At 49.5% G+C, this 6,291-nt stretch overlaps 1 protein-coding gene across 1 annotated transcript in view; it reads right to left on the bottom strand.

Moving 5' to 3' along the window:
- Positions 1-5,770, bottom strand: part of EXOC6B (exocyst complex component 6B) — a 635,729-nt gene extending 629,959 nt beyond the window's left edge. Inside the window, exon 1 of the mRNA XM_045286668.1 lies at positions 5,705-5,770. The gene's annotated coding sequence lies outside the window, so the exon portion shown is untranslated. The remainder of the gene's footprint in view (positions 1-5,704) is intronic.
- Positions 5,771-6,291: the final 521 nt, after the last annotated feature.

Genomic DNA, 6,291 nt, shown 5'->3' with positions numbered 1-6,291 from the left:
CAGGCTGGTGTGCTTCTTCCATGTGGGCTTTGTTGCTTCTGAGCTAGATGGCCGCTTGTTTACCTTCAAGCCTTTAAGACCCCAGGTGCTATATCTTTTGATAGGTGGGCACCATCAGCTTTCTTTGGGGTGAAAACAGTGCTATATGGTTCTAGGAGAGCTTATTTTCTCTTTCTTAAAAGAGTACTTAGGCCCCTCAAGCAGTTCACTGGTCCAGCCAAGGCGCTTTACCATAGGGCCCCTCTTCCTTGGACTGCTGCTGGCTATCTGTGGAGATGTAAGGGTTGATGTGAGCATACTGGATCTGCTTGGGCATTTCAGGCACTTTCACTGCCCTGGGGTAGAGAGTAACAAAGGAAAGGAGTCCTTCCACGTGGCCATCCAGTCCATGCTGACTCATAGGCGCCCCTGTGGGTTCCTGAGACGGTCACTGTGTGTGGGAGTAGAAAGCCCAGTCTTTCTCCCACAGAGCTGCTAGTGGTTCTGAGACCCAACTGTGTGACTCTCGGCCCAACAGTGCAGTTGATGTGATTGTTAGATTTTTTGGTGCCAACATGGCACCTGTAAGGAGATATGGGTGGCATTTAGCCTGTCCGTCAGGTTGCAGCCTGGTGACATTCCCTGGAGGTGTGGCCTAGATTTAGATGACTGGAGGGCAGCCTCTCTCTCTCCCTCCTTATTGGGCCAACTGGTACACTGTCTAATCAGGTGTCCTGCCTCATCATGTGTGCCAGGCTCCCTGGGGACTGCCTGACCATGCCTGGTACTGCTCCCTCTTGCCAGGCTGTGCTGCCTGTGGGCCGTCTCCACTGGCCTTGCCAGGCCTCCAGCCAGCCCCATAAGGTTCCACCACCACTGGCTTCACCACACTGAGGCCCTGGCCTCCCCTGCACTCTGCCACCTCCCCTTCCTGCTGGCTGTTTCTTTGGCCTTTACACCTCACGGCCGCAGGAGTAGGAAAGACCTTCAGTATATTCACGGACCCGTGGAATTGCGTCCACCTGAACTTTTTGTATGGCTATGCAAACTGCTTGCTGGGATCATTTCCGTTCACTCTATAAACATAGCCACTCATATATACTATTACTCATTTGTGTACTGGTTTTGTTTCTCCAGAGAACCCTGTCTAATACTGCTGGGATCCAGGTGACCCATCCCTTCACGTTTTTATGAGGACTTGGGTGCTAGGGTCATACAAAGGAGGGATGGGGGCCAGAGGGGTCTGTGCCCCAACATCGTGTACCAGCCTGTGATATTTAACTCGGAAAGTGAAAAAGTTAGCCATTTGGTTAGTTTCTTCAAATGACTGACAGGCGCACAGGAAGGGCCCACCGTACAAGAATTCAAAAGAGGTTAGCTTTTTCTAAGCATTTGCTTTCTATTTGAGCCCTTGGTAGCAGCTCCTCTTTTTTCCCTCTCCCCCTCCCCTCTGCCAAATAATGATAGCAACCTATATACAAATATGCTTACTACAATGATGTATGGATTGTTATAAGAGCTGCAAGAGCCCCCAATAAAATAATCATAAAAAACAAAACCAAAAGAGGTTAGCTTGAGCTGGTCAGTGGAGCGGTAGGGTAGGACAAGGGCAGTAGCAGTAGGACAAGGGCCTTTATCCAGGATAAATGTGACTACACAATCTGCCAAAAGTACATTTAGGGGTTGGGTTGGCCCCTTCAGCCTTGCCAGAGAATTGGGGTCTGCAAGCAGTGTGGAAGCACCTTGTCATAATCCTCAAGGCTGGGCCAAATTGCTGGCTAACATGAGAGGTCAATTCAGAGCCATTATCACTCTGGAGGGATCTGGGCAGGCCAAATCTGGAGAATAACTCTTGTAATAAAAGTTTAGAGATTTCTAGGGTCCTTTCTGTCCATGTAGGGATGCCTCAGCAGACAAGGAGATACGTTTGAGTCTGGTAAAATCTGCTTGTCAGTCTTCTCCAGGATCGGGTCCCCTTCTTTGGGCAGGCTGGTTGGAAGGTGGATGCTCTGGGGCTTCCTGTGGGTCAGGAAGGGGGGCAATTACAGTGCACTCACTTGGCTAATGGCCTTGTATGGCCCTTTTTTTTTTCTGAACGGAGACCTCTGCATGCTTGGAACAAGTTCTTTTTCCCAGGTGGCAGGAATCATGTAGGGTTTTACATTTTCTCGACTGTGATGCTTGTGGTCTGGGAAGGCTCTCATATCATCAGTACCACCCATCTGGAATGCCCCTGCTGTTCTTGCCTATTTAAATTCTTCCTCTGTGTACTCAATAGCCATCAGTCTATGCCGACTCACAGTGACCCTATAGGACAGGGTCTAACTGCCCAGTGAATTTCTGAGACTGTAACTTTTTACAGTCGTAGAAACCCCAGACTTTGTCCCCCTGAGCTACTGGTGGCTTTGAACTGTTGACCTTGTGGTTAACAACCCAACTAATAACCACAGGACTCCCCCATATAGGAAAGTTTAATGTTTCAGCCACCAAGGAGGGGGCCAGTGGGCATTCAAACCCGGGGGGATTTCTGTTCATCTCAGCTTCCGGGCCATCCTATGACCAGCTCCATCTTTGTCCTTTCCCTTGCCGTGACCTCTGCAGTGCACTGCTGCTACTTCTTTGGGGAGGCGTACTGCCTCTAGGACAGTGGTTCTCAACCTTCCTAATGCCGCCACCCTTTCATACAGTTCCTCATGTGGTGGGTACCCCACCCCCATAAAATCATTTCTGTTGCTACTTCATAACTGTCATTTTGCTACTGTTATGAATTGGGCAACCCCTGTGAAAGGGTCCTTTGGCCCCCAAAGGGGTCACACCCACAGGCTGAGAACCACTGCTCTAGGAGCTTTTGGATTTGGGACCTATACTTTATTTATAGGGTGTCTTGGGTGCTAAGCCCAGGCCCTTTCCGGATGGCAACATGCACATGTATCACTAAAATTAAACGTCCCCGTCTGCCACATCCTGGGCTGCCCTTGGTTCCATCCGGTCATTAATAACATTTCCATGAGCAGCGAGCCAAAGGTTAGGGCCTCTTCAGCTCAAGGCCAAGAGGGATTCTCCCTCAGGGGAGTCCCTCTGCCGGTGACTGAGCCTTTTGTGACTGGAGCGTGGAATGGTAGGTGCCTCCTCTCATTGGAACATCCTGTCTGCATGACCGTTCCAGTGTGGGCTGAAAGAGGCTGGCCACGGGGTGGGTCACCTCGCTGTAGAGCTGCTATCACCTGAACCTGTCTTTGGGCTTCCCTTTCTCTCTATCTGGGAGTTTCTCTTCCTCAGGAGTCTCAGAGACTGTTCACTGCCATATGTCCTCTCTGCCTCCCAGCAACCCGTGGAGGACAATGTAGAACTGCCCCTGGGTTACCCAGACTGTAAGTCTCTGCTGCAGAAGAAAGCCTCGTTTCTCTCTTCTTTCTTTACACTTTAAAATTGTGTGTTTCTTTAAATGATTTTATTGACATATAATTCACATGTCAAACAAATCAATGGTCCAAACACACCAAAAAGAGTTGTGTAATCATTTATGGCCACAATCAACTTCGGATCTTTTTTTCATTCTTACATCCATCGTTGTTAGTAGTTCCTACCCCAATCGCCCCTGTCATAACCCCAAGACACTATTGATCTAGTGGCTGTCTCTACAGGTTTCCCTATCCTGGATTTTATATAAAGAAAATCATACAAAAGAGGGAAAAAGAAACAGCAATACCAATAAAATAAAACAGAAAAAAATATCATTCCAAAGGAAAGCAGAAAGTAATAAAAACTAGGACAAGTTAAAAATAGGTGAAAAGAGAAAACGAATGGTAAGATGTTAAATTTAAACCAAACTGTCTGCAGTAATCTACTCTCCAATTCACGCTGTCTGCAGACAGGACTTTCCCATCCTTGTTCGGTGGTCTGGGACAATTCAATGGTGGCTTCACCCACGTGGAGACTCTGAAAATGGATTTGGGACTTTCCCTGTCATCTTTAGCCTTCTCTGAACCAGGTGTTCAGAACTTAAGTTTGAATACAATTCCCTCTTCTGATCTTGGGTTTTACCATTCGAAATCCTTGGATCACACAGGCTGGTGTGCTTCTTCCAGGTGGACTTAGCTGGCACCTCCTTTAGATGGCTGCTTGTTTAAGATAAGCCTTTAAGACCCTAGACACTGTTCTTTCTGATAGCCAGGCACCCTCTGATTTCTTCACCACACTTTGCTACAGCACATATATCTTCAGTGATCACCTTCATGAGGGCAAGTATCAATCAAGGCCACATCACGAGAACAAATTATTCTTTGATTAGGAGAAAGCCTTATCTTTCTTGCACAGAGTGGCTGGTGGTTTCAAGCTGATGACTTTACTGATAGCAGCCCACCTTGCAGCCCACTACACCACCAGGGCTCCTTATAAAAGACCGAGGAGGTCAAGTAAAAAATATCACCCTAGGGTATTCCTGGGATGACCCTTAACTTTTGTAGTTTCCTCCTAATTATCAGGGGTCACCCAGGAATCAGTCCTTCAGGACCAATTCTCCCTTAGATGAGATGGGGGTCTAGGTTGGTATGTTTCAACAAGGTCTCCTTTCAATGCTCCCCAAAGGCAGTGGGGTGCTCTTGCATGCCTTGGTCAGCTTTATGTAATTGGTAGGCCTAATCCTGCTGTTAAGCTTAGGAGTATGTGGTGTCTGAAGCACTCTTTTGTGGGGGTGCTCCAGTCCCAGTTGGGATCTATCCCTGGCACAGCCGTGAGCCCCACTGAGTAGGCTGCCTGCTTCTGAGTATGCCATTCCTTGACAAAGGGCCAGACTGCTCTGGAACATTCCGTCTTTCCCCACGGGAGAGGGTCTGGTGACAAGTAACAGTAGCATCCTCCCAGTTTACTTCAAAGGCCTCTGCAGAGGGGTAGAGCGCAGGGTACCCAGGGCCCAAGCCAAGCAGGGTCCTTGTCCCAGTGGGATTCCAGCAATGGTGGGCCCTCGTGACACTAAGGGAAAATGTAAGTCTGCGACCCTCCACACCCAAGTACAGATTCAGAGAGATTAACTGTGGACAGAGCCTCTGTGTGGGGCCTTGGTAGGTGGCAGGCTCTGCAGGGGAGTGGGCCACTGTCCATGAGCCGCTCCCTAGACGCACCCTCAGCTGCCATCTCTGCCTGGCCTGGACCCCTCCAGAGGAGGTAAGTGGCAGCTGCCAGCCTTACAGGGCACCGGTCGGGCTGCTCAGCTGGATGGGTGCGCCTGTGAGGATCTGTGAACTCAAGGTGTACTGGGGTCGCACAGATGGGCTGGGAACCAGAATCCTCTATCTGCCTGCGACACCCTGCAGCACCAGCTCATGCACTTGAGGCATCGACAGAGTATCTGATGGGAACCAAGACACCGGCCCCCGAAATTTCTTGGGCTGAGCAGCTCCTCCTTCTATCCCAACCCCTAGGCGCTCCTTTCGGAGAGGGCTCTGCGGAGAGAGGCTCAGCGGGCCTCCCGGTTGGCAGCCCCGGTCTAGCACCATGGACAGCGCACGGCAGGCAGACACACCGCCCCCCACACCCCCTACTTGGGGACAGTGGATGCTGACCCGCACTCCAGGATGCTGAGCATAATTGGGCTTGCTCTGATGAAAGGAGGAAAGAGTAGAGAGGTTAAGGAGAGCAGCAGGTCAGAAGTTCGAGCCAGCATAGCAACAACAACAAAAAGTTTTTGCGTGCGTCCTCTAGCCTACAGTGGCCAGAACTTTCTTACCAGTCCACAGGAGAAGCTACGGGAGTCACGGCGCTGAAGATGTTATGGTTCTTCTCAGGCTGGTTTTCATCATCGGTTCTTGATTTCTTGGGAATAAGAATCCAGCTACGAGACATAACATGCAACATAGTATAAGGAATCTTATGAAAGGTGAAATACGGAAGCTCGGCAAAGAACAAGAAAGTTTTAGCACCCTTGACAGATTCAAGTAGGCAGATTAGGAGAGAGAGCTGAACCTGCTGCCTCTGGGCTGTGTGTGTGTGTGTGTGTCTTTTTTTAGCACACACACCCCTCGTACGCACACATGCACACGAGTCAGCTTCTTTGGGGTTGTCTCGTCAGCCAGTTTCTAGGTATTATTGACCCAGGTTTTTTAGGTCATTTTGCTGGTCAATTTCTCATTCCCAATATTGTGGGAAAGGTTCCCTTTCTCTCCTTCAAGGTGGCTTTAAACTATCTAACTAGCTAACATAGGTTTGAGACCTCCGGGATTTTAAGGATTACCTTTAAAGCTAGCAGGAGTGAGTGCTAACCAGGAGGAAGGGCTCATCCATCCCTCAGAGGGACTCCCAACAGGTTGGGAAAGG

Source organism: Echinops telfairi, unplaced genomic scaffold (assembly GCF_000313985.2).
Source record: "Echinops telfairi isolate 266 unplaced genomic scaffold, ASM31398v2 ScPeMD7_9;HRSCAF=40, whole genome shotgun sequence".
Lineage (NCBI taxonomy): Eukaryota > Metazoa > Chordata > Mammalia > Afrosoricida > Tenrecidae > Echinops > Echinops telfairi.
The sequence above is the reverse complement of the archived record's forward strand: the minus strand, read 5'-3'. Positions and strand labels throughout refer to the sequence as shown.